This window comes from Chiloscyllium plagiosum, chromosome 18 (genome assembly GCF_004010195.1).
Source record: "Chiloscyllium plagiosum isolate BGI_BamShark_2017 chromosome 18, ASM401019v2, whole genome shotgun sequence".
NCBI lineage: Eukaryota > Metazoa > Chordata > Chondrichthyes > Orectolobiformes > Hemiscylliidae > Chiloscyllium > Chiloscyllium plagiosum.
In genome coordinates, this window is record NC_057727.1 from 59,146,223 (window position 1) to 59,172,602 (window position 26,380).

Below are 26,380 nucleotides of genomic sequence, written 5' to 3' on the forward strand. Positions count from 1 at the left end.
TTATTTCCTAAGAGTAGGTCAAGTTTTGCACCTTCTCTAGTAGGTACATCCACATACTGAATCAGAAAATTGTCTTGTACACACTTAAGAAATTCCTCTCCATCTAAACCTTTAACACTATGGCAGTCCCAGTCGATGTTTGGAAAGTATAGAGTTGTTTGTGGTTTGTAATACTGAACAATAATGAAACAACTTTTCATTATTGGTTTGTGAGATTAACATGTTAAAAATAAAATGAAATACTGAAATTATTGTTTTTACTGTTTATTTCTTCTATATTTGACCTACTCCACAATTTCATATCTTGATTGTAAGCTAGAGTGCAAAACTATATAATGTAGTACTTTTTACAATGGGTGAAAATTAATACTAAGCAGAATTATGTTCAACTTGAACACAACTCAGGTTTCTCATGTGGCCCCTTGGAAGAATTAATTGCCCACCCTTGCCATAGAGGATTCTATAGTCAATGGATTAGAGGCCCTTTTCTGTGGCAGTAAATATGAATCCAGGTAACATGAATGTGTTACCTTCATGGAGCCAAGGTCAAGGATGTCACTGATTGGCTGCAGGGGGCTTCTGAGGGAGGTGTATCAGACAAGAAATAGTGTTCCACATTGGTACTGACAACATCGATTGGAAGACGGATGAGGTCCTCTAGGAATATTTTCAAAAGTTGTAAAAGGAAATTAAAAATTACAACCTCAAGAGCAGTGTGGGGAGGTGTAATGTCACCAGACTAGTAATCCAGAATCCCAGGATAATGTTCTGGAGTAGTTGGTTCAAATCTCATCGTGACAGTTCGTGACATCTGAATTCAATAAAATCTGGAATTAAGTACCAGGTAACTATTACTAGTTGTCATAACAATCTATATGTTTCACATATGCCCTACAGGGAATGAAATCTGCTACATTTACCTGGTCTGGCCTACATGTGACAACAGATCCACACATGGTTGGCTCTAACTATCCTCGGAAATAGGCCAGAAAGCCATTCAGTTCAAAAATAGTTAGGCATGGGCAATAAACATTAGCTTTGCCAGCAAGGTCAAATCTCATGAATGAATAAAACAAATCTCAGGATTAGTCCCACTGCAATGCATTGGTGCATATAAGAAAGGGAGAATTGATTATCAGGGTGGAGAATTGCTGCATGAGGGAGGGCATCAGATTTCTAAGAAATTGGGATCAGTTCCAAGTAAGGTGGGATCTGTACAAGCTGAACAGATTACATCTGAGTGGGGCTAAAACTGACCTCCTTGCAGGAAGCTGCTGGCATAGGTTTAAACTAGCTTGTCAGGGAACTGGAAACCTCGGGGCAATCCAAGTTGGAAGGAAGTTAATAACACAAAGTCAAAAAGATGGCCTGAGGCTGGAAGACATGAGAAACAAAGCCAAGCATTATTTTGCCTTTGAAACATACTTAAGTCAACAAGACAGTTAACAGCAATCTTCTGAATACACATCGCATTTTCAATAGAGTAGACAATCTAAAGGGACAAATTATATTACATGGGCATGATCCAATTGCCATAACAGAAATACGACAGTATGGTGGATGGGATTGGGAACGGAATGTTCAAGGATATTCAACATTTTTAGAAAAGACATGAAAGGAGAAGGATTTGCTCTGATAATAATCTGGGATCAATACATGAGCAAGGGAGGATCTCAGATCAGAAGAATATTATGTGGTATCTGGACGGAGCTAAGAAACAGCAAGGAGCAGCAGTAATTAGTTGGAGTTATTTACAGGCTATGAAATAGCAGTGGTAGCGTGGATATAGTACTAATCAGAAGATGAGAGAGGCACGTAGCCTGGACAACACAGTTATCATGGGTTATTTCTATCTACAAAAAAAATGATAAACCAATTCAGCATTAAAGCTGCAGAGGATAATGGCTTTCTACAGTTGAATATAAAATCATACAGTACAGAAGAAGCCCTTTTGTCCTTTAAGTCTGTAATGCCAAAAATACTGCCTACATAGTACAACTTGCCTACGCTAGGCCCATAGTCTTGAATGCTATGACATTTCAAGCGCTCATCCAAGTACTTCTTAAATTTTGTGAGGTTACCCACCTCAATTACCCTCCTAGACTGTGCATTCCAGACCCCCACCATCCTGTAGGTAAAATAAAGTTCCCACAAATCATCTCTAAACCTCCTCCTTTCATTTTATAAGTGTGCCCTCTTGCTCTTGAGCCTTTGACTAGGGGATCAGCTCCTTTCTATTCATTCTATGTTGAAGAGCCAGCTAAATGATTTGCTATTTTAGATCTCGTGTTATACATTTTTTAAGAAATTCATCCGTAGCTGTACTTGAGATGGTGGCGGTGAGCTTCCTTCTTGAACAGCTACAGTCCATTTGAACAAAAACAAAGGACATTTACAGCCCAGGACCAGGCCCTTTGGTCCTCCAAACCTGTGCCGATCCAAATCCACTGTCTAAACCTATCGCCCAATTCCTAAGGATCTGTATCCCTCTACTCCCCACCTACTCATGCACCTGTCCAGACACATCTTAAATGAACCTACTGTGTCTGCCTCTACTACCTCAGCTGGCAATGCGTTCCAATCATCTACCACCCTCTGTGCAAAGTACTATCCCCTTTAAACCTTTCTCCTCTCACCTTGAAAACGTGACCTCTCATTACTGAGTCCCTCACACTGCTGATCTCTATCTACACTTTCTATATCTTTCATGATTTTGTAGACTTCAATCAGATTTCCCCCTCAATCGCCTTTTTTCTAATTGAAACAATCCTAACCTACTCAACCTCTCTTCACAGCTAGCACCTTCCATACCAGACAACATCCTCGTAAACCTTCTCTGCACCCTCTCCAAAGCGTCTACATCCTTTTGGTAATGTGGCGACCAGAACTGTACACAGTATTCAACCAAAGTCTTGTACAATGTTAACATGACCTGTCAGCTCTTATACTCAATACCCCGTCCAATGAAGGCAAGCATACCATAAGCCTTCTTGACCACTTTATCCACCTGTGCAGCCACCTTCAGGGTACAATGGACTTGAACTCTGCTCATCAACTTTTCCCAAGGTTCTTCCATTTACAGTATAGTTTGCTCGAGAATTAGACCTTCCAAAATGCATCACTTCACATCTACCAATTCTCCGCCCAACTCTCCAGTCTATCTATATTCTCCTGTATTCTTTGATAGTCCCCCATGCTTTCTGCTACTCCACCAATCTTAGTGTCATCTGCAAACTTACTGATCAGACCAACAATGCCCTCTTCCAGATCATTTATGTATATCACAAACAACAGTGGTCCTAGTACTGATCCCTGTGGAACATCACTGGTCACCTTTCTCCATTTCCATAAACTTCCTTCAACGACTACTCTGTCTCCTGTTGCTCAACCAGTTCTTTACCCACATAGCTAAAACACCCTGCACACCATGTGACTTCACTTTCTCCATTAGTTTATCATCATGGGGATCCTTATCAAATGCATATGAAATCTACAGCCCTTCCTTCATCTATCAACTTGGTCACTTGCTTAAAGAACTCTATTAATGTTATTAATGCTGGGACAACACTACTATTATAGGACAAGCCAAACAGAGAACAGCCAGGGAATTCCTAGACGCATGGCACTCATCCACAGATTCAATCAATAAGCACATCGACCTGGACCCAATATACCGGCCGCTGCAGCAGACAGCTGGAACTGACAACCGGAAGCGGCAGATACAAATCACTATAAATGCCGGAGGAAACATCACAGAAGCACTTCACAGGAGGCTCCCAAGCACTGAGGATGTCACCGAGACAGGGGACGAAACGTCTGCAACACAAATTCCCAGCTTGGCGAACAGAACCACAACAACGAGCACTCGAGCTACAAATCTTCTCCCAAACTTTGAAGAACTCTATTAAGTTGGTAAGGCACGATCTCCCCCACACAAAACCATGTGGCCCATCATTGATAAGCCCAGTCTCTTCCAAATATAAATAGATCCTATCCCTTAGTACCTTCTCCAGCAACTTTCTCACCACTGACGTCAGGCTCACTGGTCTGTAGTTATCCTTACTACCTACTACTAATTGTACAACAGACTGGGTTTTTCTCAGTAAACAAGTAAAATGAACTGAAAAACATCAAAAGCACTTATTGCTTTTTGTATAGAGTCATAGAGGTGTACAGCATGGAAACAGACCCTTCGGTCCAACCCGTCCATGCCGACCAGATATCCCAACCCAATCTAGTCCCACCTGCCAGTACCCGGCCCATATCCCTCCAAACCTTTCCTATTCATATACCCATCCAAATGCCTCTTAAATGTTGCAATTGTACCAGCCTCCACCACATCCTCTGGCAGATCATTCCATACATGTGCCACACTTTGCGTGAAAACGTTGCCCCTCAGGTCTCTTTTATATCTTTCCCCTCTCACCTATGCCCTCTAGTTCTGGTCTCCCTGACCCCAGGGAAAAGACTTTGCCTATTTACCCTATCCATGGACCTCATAATTTTGTAAACCTCTATAATCACCCCTCAGCCTCCGACGCTCCAGGGAAAACAGCCCCAGCCTGTTCAGCCCCTCCCAGTAGCTCAGATCCTCCAACCCTGGCAACATCCTTGTAAATCTTTTCTGAACCCTTTTACGTTTCACAACATCTTTCCGATAGGGAGGCCAGTATTGCACGCAATATTCCAACAGTGGCCTAACCAGTGTTCTGTACTGCCACAACATGACCTCCCAACTCCTGTACTAAATACTCTGACCAATAAAGGAAAGCATACCAAACACCTTCTTCACTATCCTATCTACCTGCGACTCCACTTTCAATAAGCTAAGAACCTGCACTCCAAGATCTCTTTGTTCAGCAACACTCCTTAGGACCTTACCATTAAGTGTATAAGTCCTGCTAAGATTTGCTTTCCCAAAATGCAGCACCTTATATTTATCTGAATTAAACTCCATCTGCCATTTCTCAGCCCAATGGCCCATCTGGTCCAGATCCTGTTGTAATCGGAGGTAACCCTCTTCGCTGTCCACTACATCTCCAATTTTGGTGTCATCTGCAAACTTACTAACTGTACCTCTTATCCTCATATCCAAATCATTTAGGTCAATGACAAAAAGTAGAGGACCCAGCACCGATCCTTGTGACGATCAATGATACAAATATCTCAGCAACAGGCCCAACAATCACTTTTCTAGCTTCCCACAGAGTTCTAGGGTACACCTGGTCAGGTCCTAGGGATTTATCCACCTTTAACCGTTTCAAGATATCCAGCACTTCCTCCTCTGTAATCTGGACATTTTGCAAGATGTCACCATCTATTTCCCTACAGTCTACATCTTCCATATCCTTTTCCACAGTAAATACTGATGCAAAATATTCATTTAGTATCTCCCCCATTTTCTGTGCCTCCACACAAAGGTTGCCTTGTTGATCTTTGAGGGGTCCTATTCTCTCCCTAGTTACCCTTTTGTCCTAAATATATAGTTGTAAAAACCCTTTGTATTCTCCTTAATTCTATCTGCCAAAGCTATCTCATGTCCCCATTTTTCCCTCCTGATTTCCCTCTTAAGTATACTCCTACTTTTCTTATACTCTAAGGATTCACGCAATCTATCCTGTCTATACCTGACATATGCTTCTTTCTCTTTCTTAACCAAACCCTCAATTTCTTTAGTCATCCAGTCCTGCCTTTGTTTGTTTACCAAAATTCAATACCTCGCATTTATCGAAAGTAAACTCCATCTGCCACTCCTCAGCCCATTGACCCCAATTGATCAAGCTCTCTCTAATCTTAGATAACCTTCTTTACTGTCCATTATACTATCAATTCTGGTGTCATCCACAAAATTAATAACCATGCCTCCTACATTCTCATCCAAATTATCTGTATGAAATGACAAACAAAAGGGGATGCAATACTGATCCCTGTGGAATATCGCTGGTCACAGGCCTCCAGTCCAAAAAACAACGCTCCATCACCACCCTGTCTCCTACTTAAAGCCAATTTTGTAACCAATTGGCAAGCTCACCCTGAATCCCATGTGATCTAATTTTATTAATTAGTCTATTTTGCAATACCTTATCAAAGGCTTTACTAACATCCAGACACTATTCTTCCAACACTGGGTGTAATTTGATCCCTCAGCTTTGCCATTTATTTCCTCAACCAGCTTCAAAGGTTAGAAGTCTGATGTCAGCAATTAAAGGATACCCCTAACCTCCTGTACTTTCTACAGACTTCCAAGTGTGATTTCCTTTTCAGTTAGGGACCGTCAAATAAAAGAAAGTGCCTTTGAAACCGCTGACATCAGCTTGCAGGTGCATTTCATCACAACTCCCCTATTGGAAAAAAAGGCCTTGTTCATTCACAAATTTTTCTTCAAAATATATCAAGCTCTGAACATTATAAATATAAACGAACATTAAAAGGTATTACTTTCCATTTTGTTGCACTCCACAAATGATACATACTTATAAAAATAAAGACTCAAAAATCATGCAAATACATGAATTAGGATTTAGAGATCAATTAACATATATTGTTGAAGTGTCAATTTCTGTAAACAAAATGAATTTTCCTCTTGATTCATTTACTCTGTGTTCCCCAAAAATCTCCTTTTAATTTTGCTTTATGCTTTTTTCCTCCCCCATGTATTTCTTTAAGGTATGTACTTTAATTTTATATTCCCCATGTTTCCTTTCAGAATTTGATGTAAAGTTTGGCATAAAGTTTCAGCCCCAAGATGCCATTTTTCAGGGGTCCAAAAACGTTACAATGGGTTTGATCCGGTTAAAGATTATCAACAGCATTACTGGGGTCTGCTAACAGTACATCTGCTTCTGGGGACTGATTGCTAACAACTGGAATCAAGCAGAAACTTCCAGTCATATCATTACTTCCTTTCGGGATTCAGCACTTTACTCTTTTTTGATGCCAAATGCCAGATCGTCAATACAGTTTTCGGGTGCTCGTCTCAGCTTTTACTAAATATTCTGTTCAGGCTGTAAGCCACAGTCGTTTTTTTCCAGATCACGGTGTCCAAATCTTGCAAAAGGAATCAGCCAATCATGAGGAATTTTATTCCACAATAACTAAAGTAATTTCATCTTATTTTCATTCAGGAACATTTTCAACTCTAAATTCTTCACCAAGAGGTTCCCCCTCTAGGAGATGCAGCTGAATTCTGCCATTCTTGTGCAAGCAGCTAATATTGTGGCTAGGTGTAATTATTCTTTACCTGCTGTAAAACCCTGCGGTTTTCCTGATGCTAAGCAAGCTTGACATTTCTTGTTTAATTCATAACTTTTTAATCAGTCCCTCCTTGTTTTTCCTTTTCAAACTGGAAACAAATATTTTGAAATTCAGCTCCCTATACTTCTTTCTGAAGTTCTAATTTGTGTGCAATTATTTCACTCTATAAGACTGTAGTTTTGACACTGGACCCAACTTTGTCAATCTCTTACAAAATATATTCCTTCCATTTCTAGCTCTGGGTTCTGTTCCCAGCTGCTTTTCCATACCTTGTTCATGGTTTTTTTTTTAAAACTTACAAGGATTTTGTCTGGACTCAATGGCCTGAGTTATAGGGAGAGGTTAGACAAGGTAGGACTTTTTTCTTTAGAATGTAGGAGACTGAGGGGGAACCTTAAAGAGGTGTATAAGTCCATGAGAGGCATGTATAGGATGAACGCACTCAGTCATTTTCCCTCCAGAATTGGGGAATCAAGGACTAGAGGGCATCAGTTTAAGTTAGCGGGGAAAGAATAAAAGGGAACCTGAGGGGCAACTTTGTTACACAAAGGGTGGTATGTATATGGAATGTGCTGCCAGCAGAAATGGTTGAGGTGGGTTCATTAACAACATTTGAAAGGTACTGGATCCATGGATAGGAAAGGATTAGAAGGATGGGGTGAAGTGCATGGAAATAGCGGTCGCGTGAATGGACATTTTGGTTGGACCAGTTTGGGCCAAAGGGCCTGTCTCCGCGCTGTAGGATTGTGCGACTCATACGTCAAGCTGCTTTAAAGACTCTCCAACAACCATTAATGTTTACTTCTAAACTCAATGCTCCATCTGACTTTTCAACTAATAAGCCAAGTTTCTCACTCTGATACACCTTAGCAGGTACATTAGTTAGGAAGGACACCAATCGTAACCTTGCTGTCTGATGTTCATATTCAGTTCTGCCAAGGCCACTCAGTTCCTGACCCCAGTTCAATCTTGGTTCAAAATGAACAAAAGAGAACTCCAGAGATGAGACGAGAGTGACAAACCATCACATCAAGATAGCATTTGACTGAGGGTGAGCCCTAGGAAAACTGAAGTCAATGGGAATCAAGGAAAACTTTCTGCTGGTTGAAATCATACCTGGTACAAAGAAAGATTGGTTGTGGTTGCTGGAGTCAGTCATCTTGGGGCCAGAATATCTGTGCAGGAGTTCCTCAGGGTAATGTCCTCAGCCCAACCACGTTCAGCTGCTCATCAATGATCATCCTTCCATCAAAAAAGGTCAGAAGTGTGAATGTTCACTGATGTTTGCACAATGTTAAGCACCAATCACAATTCCATACATATTGAGGCACTCCATATCCATATGTAGCAGGACCTGGACAATGTTCAGGCTCAGGTTGATAAATGGCGATAATATTTGCACCACAGAAATTCCACAGATTGACCACCTTAGAACATGACAGACTCTAACCATTACCCCATGACTTTCAATTAATAGTAACATTGCTTAATCCCCCACTATCAATATGCTGGGCATAGCTATTGAACAGAAACTGAAGCAGACTGGCTACAAGAGCAGGTCAGAGGCAAGGAATCCTACAGCAAGTAACTCTTCTGCCAATTCACAGAAACTTGAGATTCCTCAAGGTTTATCCATTATCTGCAAGTCACTAGTTAGGAGTGTGATAAAATACTCCCAACTTGCAGCTCCAGCACATTCAGGAGGGCTTAACACCATACAAAGGAAAGCAGCCTGCTTGATTGGCAACACATCCACAAACAGCCATTCCCTCCATCACTCATGCTCAGTAACAGCAGTGTATTACATGTACAAGATGAACGGCAGCTCACCAAGGCTCAGACAGCTCCTTCTAAACCCACAACAACTTCCAACCAGCAGGATATGGGCAGCAGATATGTGACACACCTCCACCTGCAAGTTTCTCTTCAAGTCTCACAACAACCTAACCTGGAAATATGTCAGTTGCCAGGTCAAAATTCTAGAATACCCTTCCGAAGATTGTTGTGGATGTCCATACACCTGAAGGAATCCAGTAGTTCAAGAAGGTAATTCACCACCACTTTCTTCAGGCAATTAAAAATACAGACAATGCATGGGTGGCCTATCCGGTGATGGCCCATGAATAAATAGAAAAGAAAAAATCCTCAGTATCTAAATCATATTTTAAAATACTCAAAACAAGGAAACGAGCAAATAACTACCATTAACATTATAAATCAATGTGCTTGCATTCTGAACAGCAATTCATATTACCCACGAAAGTCAGTGATTACGATACCGCTGTATCTCTTAGGTAATTTATGCAAGGCCTTAGAACATGGAATAATACAGGCCAACAGCTCTTGATGTTGTGCCAACCTTTTATCCTACTCCAAGATCAAACTAACCTGCATACCCTTCAATCCATGTACAAGACTCTACTACCACCATAGAGCGGTGGGTGTGTAGTAAGAACCAACCTCTGACATGTCAAAGAACAAAAGAACAAAGAAAATTTACAGCCCAGGAACAGGCCCTTCAGCCCTCCAAGCCTGAGCTGATCCAAATCCACTGTCTAAACCTATCGCCCAATTCCTAAGCATCTGTATCCCTCTGCTCCCCATCTACTCATGCATCTATCCAGACGTACCTTAAAAAGGAATCCACTATGTCTGCCTCTACTACCTCTGCTGGCAATGCGTTCCAGGCACCCACCACCCTCTGTGTAAAAGTACATTCTGCGTGTATCTCCCTTAAACTTTTCTCCTCTCACCTTGAACAGGTGACCTCTCGTTACTGAATCCCTCACCCTGGGAAAAAGCTCATCTCTGTCCACCTTGTCTATACCCTTCATGCTTTTGTAGATTTCAGTCAGGTCTCCCCCTCAATCTCCTTTTTTCTAATGAAAACAATCCTAACCTACTCAACCTCTCTTCATCGCTAGCACCTTTCATACCAGGCAACATCCTCGTAAACCTTCTCTGCACCCTCTCCAAAGCATCCACATTCTTTTGGTAATGTGGCAACCAGAACTGTACACAGTATTCTAAATGTGGCCGAACCAATGTCTTGTATAACTTTAACATGACTTGCCAGCTCTTATACTCAATACCCCGTCCAATGAAGGCAAGCATACCATGTGCCTTCTTGACCACTCTATCCACCTGTGCAGCCACCTTCAAGGTACAATGGACCAGAACTCTCAGATCTCTCTGCTCATCAACTTTTTCCAAGGCTCTTCCTTTTACAGTATAGTTCGCTCTAGAATTAGACTTCCCAAAATGCATCACCTCACATTTGCCCGGATTGAACTCAATCTGCCAACTCTCCGCCCAAACTCTATATTGTTTGACAGTCCTCTATGCTTTCTGCTACTCCACCAATCTTAGTGTCATCTGCAAATTTACTGATCAAACCAACAATGCCCTCTTCCAGATTACTGATGTATATCACAAACAACAGTCGCGCCAGCACTGATCCCTGTGGAACACCTTTCTCCATTTCGAGAAACTCCCTTCAACTGCTATTCTGTCTCCTGTTGCTCAACCAGCTCTTTATCCACACAGTTAGAACACCCTGCACACCATGTGACTTCACTTTCTCCATTAGCTTACTATGGGGAACCTTATCAAACGCCTTACTAAAGCCCATGTATATGAAATCTACAGCCCTTCCTTCATCTATCAACTTGGTCACTTCCTATTAAGGTGGTAAGGCACGATCTCCCCTGCACAAAATCATGTTGCCTATTATTGATAAGCCCATTCTCTTCCAAATATAAATAGATCCTATCCCTCAGTACCTTCCTCAGCAACTTTCCCACCACTGACATCAGGCCCACTGGTCTGTAGTTACCTGGAATATCCCTACTACCGTTCTTGTATGGGGGGGACAACATTAGCAACCCTCCAGTCCTCCGGCACTTCACCTGTGTTTAAGGATGCTACAAAGATATCTGTCAAGGCCCCAGCTATTTCCTCTCTTGCCTCCCTCAGCAACCTGGGATAGATCTCATCCAGTCCTGGGGATTTGTCCACCTTAATATCCTTTAGCCTACCAAACACATCCTCCCTCCTTATGTCAACATGATCCAGAGTAAACAAATTTCTACCACCAATCTCAACATTCTACATGTTCTCTGAACTTTCCTCCAACCACCTTAAAATTATTTCCCCTTGTGATAGCCATTTCTGCCCCTGGAAAAAATCTCTGACTATTCACTTTATCCATGCCTACTCAAACAGTGAACTACAGAACATTGAGCCTGACATCGGTGGTGGGGCAAGTTGTTGGAGGAGTCCTGAGGGACAGGATTTACATGTATTTGGAAAGGCAAGGCCTGATTAGGGATAATCAACACGGCTTTGTGTGTGGGAAATCAAGTCTCAATAACTTGATTGAATTTTTTTTTAAATAGTGTCCCACAGCATGAAAACAGGCCCTTCAGCCCAAACTGGTCCATGTTCACCAAAACGTCCATCCACACTAACCACATTTCCCTACACTTGTCCCTTACTGAAATCCACATAGACAATGTCTAACACCTTGCCCTCGTCAACCTTCCTGGTCACTTCAAAGAACTCTAACAAATTTGTGAGGCATGATCTCCCACTCACAAAGCTATGCTGACTACTCCTAATCAAACCCGAACTTTCCAAATGCTTATCCCTTAAAATTTTGTCAAGTAACTTACCCACCACAGATGTTCAGCTTGTAATTCCCAGGCTTTCCTTGCAGCCTTTCTTGAATAACGGCACAACATTCATTACACACCAGTCACCATGGCTAACATTGATGCAAAAATATCAACCAGGGTCCCTACAATTTGTTCTCTAGCCTCTTACAGTGTTCTTGAATATATCTGGTCAGAACCAGGAGATTCATCCATCTTCATACATTCTAATACATCCAAACACCTCCTTGGTTGTGATATGGACTATCCTTAAGATATCATTGCTAACTTTAAAAGAAAAAAAAATGGGTGGCATGGTGGCTAACACTGCTGCCTCACAGCGCCAGAAACCCAGGTTTAATTCCCGCCTCAGGCGGCTGTCTGTGTGGAGTTTGCACATTCTCCCAGTGTCTTGGGTTTCCTCCCACAGTCCAAAGATGTGCCGGTCAGATGAACGGACTATGCTAAATTGCCCAAAGTGTTAGGTGAAGGGGTAAATGTAGCGGAATGGGTTGCTCTTCGGAGGGCCGGTGGAGACCTGTTGCACCGAAGGGCCTGTTTCCACATTGTAAGTAATCTAATCTAACTTCCCCACGTTTCCAAGTCTTCATGTCTTTCTCCATGGTAAACACAGAAATATTCATTGAGAACCTCATCCATCTCCAGCAGTTCTTCACATACATGTCCACTTTGGTCCTTGAGGGGCCCTATTCTCTCTCTAGTTATTCTTTTTCCTTTGATATACTTAAATGTACCTCATTGGATTCATCCTAATCTGCTCAGCCAAGGCTATATTGTGCCCCCTTTTTGCCCTCCTGATTTCCTTCTTCAGTAAACTCCTGTATTCCCTCTATACTTCTAGGGATTCCCTTGATCCTAGCTGCCTATACTTGAGCCACACCTTTTTTCTGGTCAAAGCCTCAATACATCTTGTCATCCAGGGTTTCCTATTCCTGCCAACCTTGCCCTTCACCCTCACAGGAACATATGGACGTTGAACTCTAGCTATCCCACTTGCCACAGGTTCCTTTGACTGCAAGCAAACTACTCTAATCAACCCCTGCAAGCTCCTGTCTACTTCCATCAAAATTTGCCTTGCCCCAATTTAGAACTTGAATCTGTGGACCGGCTTTGTCCCTCTCCATAACTATTTTAAAATTGATAGAACTATGGCCACTGGTCCCAAAGTGCTCCCTCACTGTTAACAGTCACCTATCCTGCCCTATTTCCCAAGACCAGGTTAAATTTTGCCCCTTCTTGAGTAGGACCCTCTGTCTACTACTTGAGGAACGTTTTGAAGCAGGAACGAAGTTTGGAGAAGGACAGTGCAGTGAACATGAACTATACGGACTGCCGTAAGGCATTCCACAAGGTTCCTCATGGTAGACTGGTTAGCGAGGTTAGATCACGTGGAATACAGGGAGAACTAGCCATATGGATACAGAACTAGCTCAAAGATAGATGACAGAGGGTGATGGTGGAGCATTGCTTTTCAAACTGGAAGCCTGAGACCAGTGGTGTGCCACAAGGATCAGTGCTGGGTCCACTGCTTTTCATCATGCATATAAATGATTTGGATGTGAACATAGGAGGTATAGTGAGTAAGTTTGCAAATGACAGCAAAATTGGAGGTGTAGTGGACAACGAAGAAGGCTACCTCAGAGTACAAAGGGAACTTGATCAAATGGACCAATGGGCCCAGGAGTGGCAGATGCAGTTTAATTTAGATAAAAGAAAGGTGTCATGCATTGAAAAGGCAAATCAGGGCAGAACTTATACACGTCATGGTAAAGTCCTGGGAGTGTTGCTGAACAAAGAGACCTTGGAGTGCAGGTTCATAGTTCTTTGAAAGTGGATTCATAGTTGGATAGGATAGTGAAAGCAACGTTTGGTATGCTTGCATTTATTGGTCAGTGCATTGAGTCTACGGATTGGGAGATCATGTTGCAGCTATTAAGGACATTGGGTGAGGCCACTTTTGGAATACTGTGTGCAATTCCAGTCTCCCTCCCATAGGAGGGATGTTATGAAACTTGAAAGGGTTCAGAAAGATTTACAAAGATGTCGCCAGGGTTGCAGGATTTGAGCTATGGAGAGTGGTTGAATAAGCTGGGTCTGTTTTCCCTGGAGCATCAGGATCGAGAACCAGAGGGCATAGGTTTAGGGGGAGAGGTAAAAGATATAAAAAGGGACCTAAGGGGCAATGTTTTCACGCAGAGGGTGGTGCGTGTATGGAATGAGCTGCCAGATGAAGTAGCAGATGCTGGTACAATAACAACACTTAAAAAGGCATCTGGATGGGTATATGAATAGGAAGGGTTTAGAAGGATATGGCCAAGTGCTGGCAAATGGGAGTAGATAAATTTAGGATATCTGGTCAACATGGACAGGTTGGACCAGATTTCCGTGCTGTTTAACAACATGTTTCCAACAGCAGGGAGACCAGAACTGAACACAGTATTCCAAAACGTGATCTAATCAATGTCCTGTACAGTCACAACATGACCTTCCAACTTCTATACTCAATGCACTGCTCAATAAACACCTTCTTCACTCCCCTGTCTACCTATGACTCTACCTTCAAGGAACTGTGAACTGCACCCCAAAGTGTCTTTGTTCAATAACACTCCTCAGGACCCTCCCATTTAGTGTAGAAGTGCTTCCCTGGGTTGTCTTACCAAAATGCAACATCTCACATTTAATCTAAATTAAATTCCATCTGCCATTCTTCGGCCCAATTGACCAAGGTCCTACAGCAGGGCAAGCAGAACTACCCTTGCTTGTTTTACCGAAATGCAATATTTCAAATAGAAAACTCTCAAGCTCGAGCACTCTGACTCCTTCTGAGAACATGGGAGAAACTACATAAAACTTCACAAGTTTTATCCCCTTGGACAATGTTTCTGGTGAGACACTGCAACAGTACAAGTGCCACAATCTTGCTTTTGCAGCACTCAGCCTTGATATGCCCTTTTTATGACAAGAATGACCCATTTGCCTTTCAAAAGAAAGCTTATCCTCCAGACTTGGGGTGGTTCAGTGATTAGCACTGCTGTCTCAGTGTCAGGGACCCAGACTTAATTCCAGCCTCAAGCAACTGTCTGTGTGGAGTTTGCACGTTCTCCCCGTGTCTGCATGGGCCTCCTCGCACAATCCAAAAGATGTGCAGGTTAGGTGAAGTGCCCAAGCTAAATTGCCCATAGTGTTTGGGGATGTATAGATTAGGTGCATTTGTTGGGTAAATATAGGATAAAAGGGTGGGGGAATGGGTCTGGGTAGGTTATGCTTCAGAGGGTCAGTGTGGACTTGCTGGGCCAAAGGACCTATTTCCATACTGTAGGGATTCTATGACTTTATCTTTTACTATTCTGAGAGGAATCTGCTCCTTGATTTTGGCCATGTTTCTCTCTAGAACTCAATTTCTTTCTACCATCAAGCCTCCTCTCTCCACTTTTTGATACAGATTCCATACAGGGACCTTCTAATAATAATATGCTTCAGTTAGTTCATAATCATCTACCATCACTGCAGCTTTCTTTGTTTTTGAACTTTGTCATTCCAGCTGGGTCCTTATTGCAAAGGAACACATTTTTAAAAATGTCTTTCCCAAGGCTCAAGGTCTTGTACAATCTTCATCAATCTATAGCACCTATAGATTACCACATTTTTATAAAGGTCTGACTATTTTCTTTTCAAATCTGGCTGTAGGCCTCTATTACGAGTTAATATGTATTACACAATCATGCTCAACTGAAGCTCTTCTAAAAGAGACATACATCTTGAAAGTTTTATGAAAACATTACAGAAATATAACCCAAATTGCTTTAGCCTTTTTCAGCTTTGCAGCAATATTCGCAAAAGACCCAAAACTTAAAAGACCCCAGTGTGGGAGTACAAATTAAGTACAAAGTGTACATTTTTTGCCTAAGCAGAAATATGAAAATTTGACTAGAATGCACCTTTCAACTTCAATACATGTGCATGGAATTCAATAAAATCATAAGACAATCCTTAAATTCCAGGAATCAGCCCAATTAATCAGTTTTGAACTGATCCACACTGCCAAGATATTCTTTCATCAAGAATCAAAACTGGACACAGCACTCCAGGTGCGGCCTCACCAACACCCTCTACGGTTGTAACAACACCCTCCAAAGCAACAAAAGCCAAATTTCTATTGTCTTCTTAATTACTTACCACACCTGTTTTCATGCACAAGGATAAACAGATCCCTTTGTGTGGCATTTCTTTGGAGTCTCTCCTGTTTAAACATTAATTTTGATACTTCCTACCAAAATGCATGACCTCATACTTTCCTACATTATACTTCATTTGTCAAGTTTTTGTCCTCCCATTCAATCTACTTCCAACCTTTGCAGATTTATTTTGTCCGATATCACGTCATACTTTTGCCTCATCAGCACATTATATCGACTAGTTCCCTTTTATCTATCTCACTTGTTATTTTCTCAAAAAAACTGTAATAAATTTGCCAGGCATGATTTCCCTTTCCTGAAGCCCTGCTGACACTGCTTGATTTAGTTATATACTTCCAAATGTCCTGTTGTTACATCTTCTGTAATAAGTTTTAACTTAACATCGGTCATTGGGAAAAAGTTAAGTTAACTGACCTATATTACCCGATTTTCATCTCTGTTGCTTTTGGAATAAGAGTGTTAGATTAGCAGTTTTCCAAATCTCTGGGGCATTTCTTCCAATCTAAGGACTCAGTTCTGAAAGGCAGAAACAAATTTAAGGGGTCTCTGCTGCCATTTGTTATCTCCCTCCTCACACTGATCCACTCTTCCTTTTATGAAGCTGCTGTGCCCGCACTCTCTTGTCTTGTTTCAGAACTCACTGTTGACACACTCAATTTTGACGAAGGTTTTAAGAAGGAAGTGAAACCTCACCCTAATCTTGTGAAGTAGCCTGTTCAATGTAAACTTCAGATGGTGCCCCACTATTCTTCTTGGGATTAGCTTGTCCTTTCTTATTATATGGAAATAAACTTCCATTCATCATAGTTTAGGAGCAATTTCAATTCAACATACTGGAGAGAAATACTATGAAAAGGCATAGAGAGAGGGAGGTTGAGGGGAATAGCTGGTTGGTGCAGTTAAAGTGATTTTATTGACATCATGGAATCACAGATACAGAAAAGACTAAAGTATACCACTATCCACACTAGTAGCAATTTCCCACACGAGACAATGGGCCTTTGAACATTATGACACTGCAAGTGCTCATCCAAGTATTTTATAAAGGTTTTACAGGTACCTGCCTCAACTACTCTCCCAGACAGTGCATTCCAGAACCTTTACCCTCTTGGTGAAAAACCTTTTCTCCTCAAATCCTCTAAACCTCCTGCCTTTCAGTTTAAAATTATACATATCTATCAGGTCCCACCCACACCCCTCATCTTCTCTTCTCCAAAAGATGACAATCCAAGGTTGATTTGCAGACATTTTGTCCCCTGTCTAAGTGACATTTTCAGTGCTTTGGAACCTCCTGTGAAGCACTGCTATACCGTGTCCTCTGGAATTTATTTGGTTCCATTCCTGCTGCTTCCAGTTGCCAGTTCTAGTAGTTCGTTGTAGTGATGAGCATATTGCGCCTAACTCTATGTGTTTGCTGATGGAGTCCTTGGATGAGTGTCATGCCTCTAGAAATTCTCTTGCTGTCATCTGTTTAGCTTATCCTATGATTGTTGTGTTGTCCCAGTCATCTATATGTATGGTTACTAGGGACAGCTGGTCATGGAGTTTAGTGGCTAGTTGGTGTTCGTGGATGCAGATTGCTCGCTGTCTGCCTGTTTGTCCTACATAGTGTTTCATGCAGTCCTTACACGGAATCTTGTAAATTGTATTAGTCTCGCACATGAAGGGTATAGGGTCATTTGTTCTGGTGAGTTGTTGACTGAGCGTGGCCGTCAGTTTATGGGCTCTCACGAATCAGAGTTGATGGAGAAGTCTGGCAGTTAGTTCCAAGATCTTTTGTTTTTACATAAGATAGAATGGCTAGTGTACTGGTTTGTGGCATGTCCTTGTCACATTGTTTGTCTGGTAGACGTCTGTGAATGAAGTTGCAGGGTATTCGTTGAAGAATCTGCAGAGGTCTCCTTCTCTTCGCAGGTTGGGAGTGCTGCAGTGTGTTGCAGCCCTTTTGAACAGGGTCCTAATGGAGCTTCTCCTGTGCATATGTGGGTGGTTGCTGTTGTAGTTCAGGATCGGGTCCATGTGTGTGGCTTCTCTGTAAGACTTTTGTGGTGCATTCACCGTTCTGTGCTCTTTCTACCATCACATCCAGCAATGGGAGTTGATTGTTTGTTTCCTCCTCTCTTGTAAACCTGTGAGCATGATGTTGATAATCCAGTGTGTTCTTGCTTTCAGTTCTCTTTATTATTAAGGAAGTGTCACCCATGTATCTAATCCAGATTGTGGGCTGGATTTGTGGGAGGACTGTTTGTTCCAGTCTTTGCATCATTGCTTCATCTATGAGCCCAGAGATGGGTGAGCCCATGGATGTCCCACTGATCTGTTCATATATTGGGTTGTTGAATGTAAAGTGCGTTGTCAGGCACAGGTCTAGTAGTTTGAATGGAGAGTCCTTATTGATATGTTCCACGTTGTGTCATCTGTTTTGTTTGTCCAGGAAGTCGGCTATTGTCTCTCTGGCTAGAGTTTTCACAATTGAAGTGAACAGTGCTGTTACACTGAATGAGGCCATTTGCTTCAATCATGTCTAGGCTTCACCAATGGCCTTCTCTCTATCATGAGGTCAGAAGTGGATATTTTCTTTGATGATTATTCAAAGTTCAGCAGCATTTGACTCCTCAGACACTGAAGCAGTCCAAATGCAGCAGGATCTGCAAAATATCCAGTCTTGGGCCAATAAGTAGCAAGAAATACTCACACAACATAGGTGACAGGTAATAACCAGAAGAAGAACACTTCTACAGAGTCTTCACCAAGAACGGATACCCCTGCAACTTCATCCACAGATGCCTAGCAGACAAACAACACAACAAGGACATGCCACAACTCAACACAGTAGCCACACCACTTTATATAAAAAAAGTCTCTGAACTAACAGCCAGACTTCTCCAACCACTCAGATTCATGACACCCCATAAACCAACGACCATGCTCAGACAACAACTCACCAGAACAGAAGACCCGATATCCATCATGTAATTTATATTTGTCTTGCATAAGATTCTGTGCAAAGACTGCATGAAACGCTATGTAGGACAAACAGCTAGCAATCTACATCCACAAACTCCAACTAGCCACTAAATGCCATGACCAGCTGTCCCTAGTAACCATATACACTGATGACCAGGACAATGAATTCAACTGGGACAAAACAACGATCATAGGACAAGCTAAACAGAGAATAGCCAGAGAATTCCTAGAAGCATGGCACTCATCCACAGACTCCATCAACAAACACTTGGACTTAGGCGCAATATGCTCGCCACTACAACAAACTACTAGAACCAGCAACTGGAACCAAATAAATTCCAGAAGACACAGTATAGCAGCACTTCACAGGAGGCTCCAAAACACTGACAATATTACTTAGACAGGGAATGAAACATCTGCAAAACAACTTCACAGCTCGGCAAACATACCCACAACTGCAGCAACCAACACCCAACCTACAAATTTTTACACAAACCTTGTAAACGAGAGTTATCCAGCCTCTCTTCATCGCTAATATGATACATCCCTGACAACATCCTGGTGAATCTCCTTTCCACCCCCTCCAATAGAGTCACATCCTTGTGTCCAGAACCGCACACAGTACTCCGCGGTTTAACCAAAGTTCTGTACAGCTCAAACATGTCTACCCTGCTCTTTTAGTTTGGCCACAACTGATAAAGGCAAGCATCTAATTTGCCTTCTTAACTTCCCTTTAACTTTCCTGCCACCTTCAGAGATCTGTGATCAGGCATCCCAACGACTCTCTCCTCCTCTGGTGTCTTACCTCTCATTGAGTAGTCTCTCATTTTGCTCCTTCTTCCTGTTTGCCTCATGTTAATCATGGCTAAATTCTACATACCACTGGCCCACATATCTGACAAATCTGTTGTACATATATAAGTTTTGAATATGATAACCAAAAAAAACGACACAGCCTTGGCTGCTGTGGTGTGCCACTGGACACCAGGCTCCAGTCATTCATACTACCATCGCCTTCTGTCTCCTCTTACAAAGTCAATTTTGGATCTAACTGGCCAAGTTGTCATGGATCTCAAGCGCTTTTATTTCTATTTTGTTTTCAGCTGAACCGTGTCAAAGACCTTGCTGAAATCCATATTGTGATGATGCTGCCCTGTTAACAAGTTCATTTTGTCCTTTTTTGTCATAAGAGGGAAAAGGCAGAAGTGCCAATATGTCTGAAAATGGCTATGTTAAACAATGACAGGGGAATGACCAGTTAGAACAGAATCCCTACAGTGTGGAAACAGGCCATCCTCTGAAGAACATCTCAGATAGATCTATTCCCCTACCCTATTACTTTCATCTCCCTGACTAGTGCACCTAACCGACATCTCTGAACACTATGGGAATTTAACTTGGCCAATTGACCAAACCTGCACATCTTTGGACTGTGGGAGGAAACCCACGCAGACAGTCACCTGAGGCTGGAATCAAGCCTGGGTCCCTGGTGCTGTGAGGTAGCAGTGCTAACCGCTGAGCCACCACGCTGCCCAAAATTCCCTTTAACTTAAACACAGTTGTTCTCACCCAGTCTCTCACTCTCAAACTGCACATTAAATTCTATCACATTATGATCAATACTTCATTGGGGATCTTTCACTTTAAGGTCATTAAACCAGGCTGATTTCCAATAACCAGATCCAGGACCACCTGCTTTCTGGTTTGCACTATGACAATGCTCTCAGAAAATATTGCAAAAGCACTCAATGAATTTGCTGCCATAACAATTTTAACCAATCTGATTAGATTAGATTAGATTACAGTGTGGAAACAGGCCTTTCGGCCCAACAAGTCCACACCGACCCGCCGAAGGGTAACCCACCCATACCCCTACATTTACCCCTTACCTAACACTACGGGCAATTTAGCATGGCCAATTCAACTGACCTGCACATCTTTGGACTGTGGGAGGAAACCGGAGCACCCGGCGGAAACCCACGCAGACACGGGGAGAACGTGCAAACTCCACACAGTCAGTCGCCTGAGGCTGGAATTGAACCCAGGTCTCTGGCGCTGTGAGGCAGCAGTGTTAACCACTGTGCCACCATGCCGCCCTAAGGTTAACCCAAGGTTTTTTTTTCTAGCTTTGTTCATTTTCACAGGCCATCAAACTGTTGGTAGCAGAGAAGTTGTTAGTATAAAAAAATGGTTCCATGCTTCAGCAGATGTTTCTTGCCTGATCTCTCCGCGATCTCTCCTGCCTGTCAGAAACAAAGTTTAAATGTACCTTATGCTAAGGGGTGTGTTTTTTGGGATGTTGTGGGTATTGGAACAGCTCCTTAAGTTGCAATTTCAAGTTGGTTGGATTTCCAAGTAGTTAAGTTATTCCAGATTCTATTTTCTTTTGCTCATGCTTCAACCATAGCCTATAAATAAATTCTGTTTTGCTTAAAGACGAGTGGTTTGACGAGCTGCAGCGCTCCTTAAATGTTCACTTTACATCTGCCTTTGAAATTTAAAAAAAGTTAAGGTCTAGACTGCCTTGTTAAAGCATGGGGGGGGGAGGGGGGGCTAGCTGGCCAAGTCCATAACAATATAAACTACTTCAACTGCCCTACTCTCGTCCACACACTTGATCGCTCGTCAAAACTTTCACCAGATTTACTAGGCATGACAAAGGTTCCCTGAAGGGGGAATGGTACGATACTTCCTATAAGAGGATGACCAGACTTGTACACAGTACTCCAGTACAGGCCTCACCAATGTCCTGTATAGCCGCAACATGACCTCACAACTCCTTTACTCAATACTCTGACCAATAAAGGAAAGCATACCAAACGCCTTCTTCACTATTCTATCTACCTGCGACTCTACTTTCAAGGAGCTAAAAACTCCAAGGTCTCTTTGTTCAGCAACATTCCCTAGGTCCTTACCACGAAGTGTATAAGTCCTGCTAAGATTTGCTTTCCCAAAATGCAGCACTTCACATTTATTTAAATTAAATTCCATCTGCCACTTCTCAGCCTACTGCCCCATCTGATCAAGTTCCTGTTGTAATCCTGAGGTAGCCTTCTTCACTGTCCACTACACCTCCAATTTTGGCGTCATCTGCAAACTTACCAACTGTACCTCTTATGCTCACATCCAGATCATGTGTATAAATGACAAAAGGTAGAATACACAACACCGATCCTTGTGGCACTCTACTGGTCAAAGGCCTCCAGTCTGAAAAACAACCCTCCACCACCACCCGCTGTCTTCTACCTTTGAGCCAGTTGTTTCCAAATGGCTAGCATTCCCTGTATTCCGAGAGATCTAACCTTGCTGATCAGTCTCACAAGGGAAACCTTGTCGAATGCCTTACTGAAGTCCATGTAGATCACGTCTACTGCTCTGCCCTCATCAATCCTCTTTGTTACTTCTTCAAAAAACTCAATCAAGTTTGTGAGACATGATTTACCATGCACAAAACCATGTTGACTATCCCTAATCAGTCCTTGCCTTTCCAAATACATGTGCATCCTGTCCTTCAGGATTCCCTCCAACAACCTGCCCACCACCAGGCTCACTGGTCTATAGTTCCCTGGCTTGTCTTTACCACCCTTCTTAAACAGTGGCACCACGTTAGCCAAACTCCAGTCTTCCAGCACCTCACCTGTGATTATTGATGACACAAATTATATTTCCATTTTAAAAGATTGGGTTTATTATAAACTCTCAATTTAGACTGGATTCCTTGCAGTGTGGAAACAGGCCCTTCAGCCCAACAAGTCCACACCAACCCTCCAAAGAGTAACCCACCCAGCCCCATTTCCCTCTGACTGATGCAGCGAATACTATGGACAGTTTAGCATGGCCAATTCACCTGATCTGCACATCTTTGGACTGTGAGAGGAAACCGGAGCACCCGGAGGAAACCCAAGCAGACATGGGGAGAATGCGCAAACTCCATACAGACAGTCAACCAAGGCTGGAATTGAACCCAGGATCCTGGTGCTGTGAGGCAGCAGTGTAAACCACTGAGCCACCATGCTGCCCTGATGAATATGAATATTACTGAAAAGACAAACACATTGTTAAGACAGGCAAACAAACAAAAACAGCCTCTATATTCACAACACAGTGAAATTAAGGCACTGAAGAGCCCTAAATAGTAATTCCAATGGTCCCTAACTAAACTTTGAGTAACCAGTCCCAGACTGTAAAATTCATTTCTAAATACTGGTTTTGTATCTCAAATGAAAGATGGATGCTAGCCTAATAGTATCATTGCTAGAATATTAAGCCAGAAGCTCAGGTAATTCTCCAAGGACTTGGGTTTGAATCCTGCTCACGGCAGATGGTGGAATTTGACTTCAATACAAATTTCTGTAATTAAGAATCTACTGATGACCATGAAACCATGGCCAGAAAGAAAGAAGCCTGAATTATTAATTGCCCTTCCTTTACGGAAGGATTTCTGCCATTTTCACATGGTCTGGCCTACATGTGGCTCCAGAACCACAGCAATGTGGTTATTTTCTCAACTGCCCTCTAAATGGCTTTGCAAACCACTAAGTTGTACTATTTGCTACAAAGTCTCAAAAAGAAATGAGACTAGACAGATCACCTGTTCAGCTGACTAAGGCAATGACAGAAACAGCCTGTCGACCCTGCAAAGTCCTCCTTACTAACGTCTGCAGGCTACTGTCAAAATTAGGAGAGCTGTCTCACAGTAGTGAAATAACGGCATGACATAGTCATGCTCATTCAATCTTACCTTCCATGTACCATCCACCCTCAGTTGACGAATCAGTATTCCTCCATGTCGAACAACACTTTGGAGGAAGCAATTGAGGTTGGTGCAGCATAAAATGTATTTTATAGGGTGGATGGGGGTTTCAATGACTGTCACTAAGAGGGGCTCAACAGCAGCAGTACTGGTCAGGTTCTAAAGGACATTGCGACTAGACTGGACGTGTCTCAGAATTGTGTCTCTAGAATCATTTAATCAAAGGTCAACCTGCAATTAGCATCCAGGACCGACATCACAAACAAAGCTTTCTTGTTCTGTTCTTTTTTTTAACCCACGCTGTCCCAAAGTCCATCAATCATTTTGTTATAGACTAGATTTAGACCCACTCAAAATATATTAAGGTAGCCTAGACCCTAACTATTTCATATTTCAAAGGCAAATGTGAGCTGCATGTGTTCCAGTATAATTTAATTCTTTGCTGTGAAATAATGTAGCCTTTCTGGAAAATCTGATTTTAAAAAGTTCTCTTGTTACTGTCCAAGTTTTTAAAAATACAAAAAATAAAAAGACACAGTCCTTACACCAGGTGTGTTAGGATGAAGTGGTTGGGAGACAGTGTGAAATGTTCTCCACCCTATCACTATAAATAAACAAACAAGCAAGCAAGCAATACACACAGACTCTCAACATGTTCATGCCATCCAAGAGCAACGCCACGGGAGAATGACCAATCCTCCGAACAGATGATGCCCACAGCCTGAGCGGATTGGTTAATCACCAGCGATCCGTAAGGTCTGATTGGCTGAGCCCGTCGTCAATCACCCTACTCCCGCTGCTGCTCGAGCGGAGGTCGTCTTTTTTTGGAGTGGGGGAGGGGTGGCGAAGGCGGCCAAGTCGTTGCCGAGATCCCCGCCAGTGCCCTTGGGAGTGGGCCTCGGCCCACCTACCGACCTGTCTGTCTGTCTGCCCCCGGTGCTCGAGCTTGAGCCCGACAAGCACCCGGCCCCCTTCCCTCAGGACGAAACCACAACCCCCAACACCGAAGCTTCAGTCGACACCGCCGCAGTTAAAAGCCTCACTTACCTACAAAAAAACCTTTATTTCTTTGCTTTTAACATCACGTTCTTTCCTTCAGAGGTCATAGTTCATGACCTTGGCGCTTTTTTTTCCCTCTGACGCGCATATGAGTGATTCAATCTCCGGAAGGAACCGGCCGAGGCGCATGCGCGGGCTGCCCGCCCCAGTCTCGAGCTCTCATTGGCCGCGAAAGTACGGCGCCCCACATGCGCTCGACGGCGATGATCCGCAGTCTCCGGCGGGGTCTTCTCCATTGTCGGCTATTTCCGGCGAGCGGGCTCCCCTTTCGGCTATTTCCGGAGCCCGCTGTCCAAGCTTTGTGGTTCTGACGGATCTTGCCCGCAGGTTAATGGCGGCGCCAGACATCCTTTCACTGATTCGAGACCTTTATTAAATATGTTACAGTTTTCTGGTCACTTTGCACAAATGGGTTTCCTGTTTTCCCAAGGTAAGGCATTGAAGTGAGATGCTAGGTAATCAAAATTTCCGCTATTGTTTAAATAAAACATTTTGGATCAGTTTGCTTTAATGTGGGGGAAATGAGCAGCAAGTGCGTCTTTTGAAGTTGTCACATTTATTATTTACTGTGTCACAAATGTCTTAGAGGAACTTCAAACTCTTATGGTTGAATTCCCAATTTATATATTTTTTTTGCATTCGAAAGCAACAATGGAATGTGTGGAACGACTCAAAAAAAAGTTCCATTCATGTTGCTTTGAAGAAAAACTAGCATTCCCAACAACTTTTTAACTGTCTGATTTATATATTTTTTAATGTATTAAAGTGAAACGCTGTTAGCCACTTCCCACCTCCTAATGTTGTGTAAATACTGATACATTGACAAAAGTGATCACAGAAAAATGAATCATTATAAACGCATAAAGAAGTGCAACTGCTTTCACCTATAGAAGCAACTTCCCACTTCGAAGGGTCTGGGCAGTCAGTGAACTTAGAAAATGGGCATGGATAGGCCATGAAATAATGTGCAGGCTACAGTGGGTGGACAATGAATTAGTCTTGAGGTGAAATGCAAAATAGGTGGGCTGTAAGGACTGTACGGCCTACAGGTGGAACCTTTAGCCAGTGAAAATCAAGTGGAAACTTTAGCCAGCTCATTTCAGCACTCTGAGTTGTTTCTAGAGCCAGTGCACCCAAATCTATCCTATGTCCCTACAGTGAAGATACTACTATTGTGTGGCCTTTGTATTGAGGTGAGTGATGCAGTCTGGGAAATTTTCAAAGTCTAGCTGTATGCTTTTCTATGAAAATCTCCATAGGTGGCTCTGAGTGTCATGATATGCAGTGTGGAGAAAGTGAGGTCTGCAGATGCTGGAGATCAAAGTTGAAACTTTATTGCTGGAACAGCACAGCAGGTCAGGCAGCATCCAGGGAACAGGAGATTCGACGTTTCGGGCACAGGCCCTTCTTCAGGAATGAGCAGAGAGTGTTCAGCAGGAGAAGATAAAAGGTAGGGAGGAGGGACTTGGAGGAGGGGC

General features: G+C 42.6%; 1 protein-coding gene across 1 annotated transcript in view; it reads right to left on the bottom strand.

Moving 5' to 3' along the window:
* The window catches only part of nr2c2 (nuclear receptor subfamily 2, group C, member 2), a 195,336-nt gene extending 170,300 nt beyond the window's left edge, over positions 1–25,036 (bottom strand). Inside the window, exons 1-2 of the mRNA XM_043708418.1 lie at positions 24,891–25,036; positions 8,371–8,496 (exon numbers count right to left, since the gene is read on the bottom strand). The gene's annotated coding sequence lies outside the window, so the exon portion shown is untranslated. The remainder of the gene's footprint in view (positions 1–8,370; positions 8,497–24,890) is intronic.
* Positions 25,037–26,380: the final 1,344 nt, after the last annotated feature.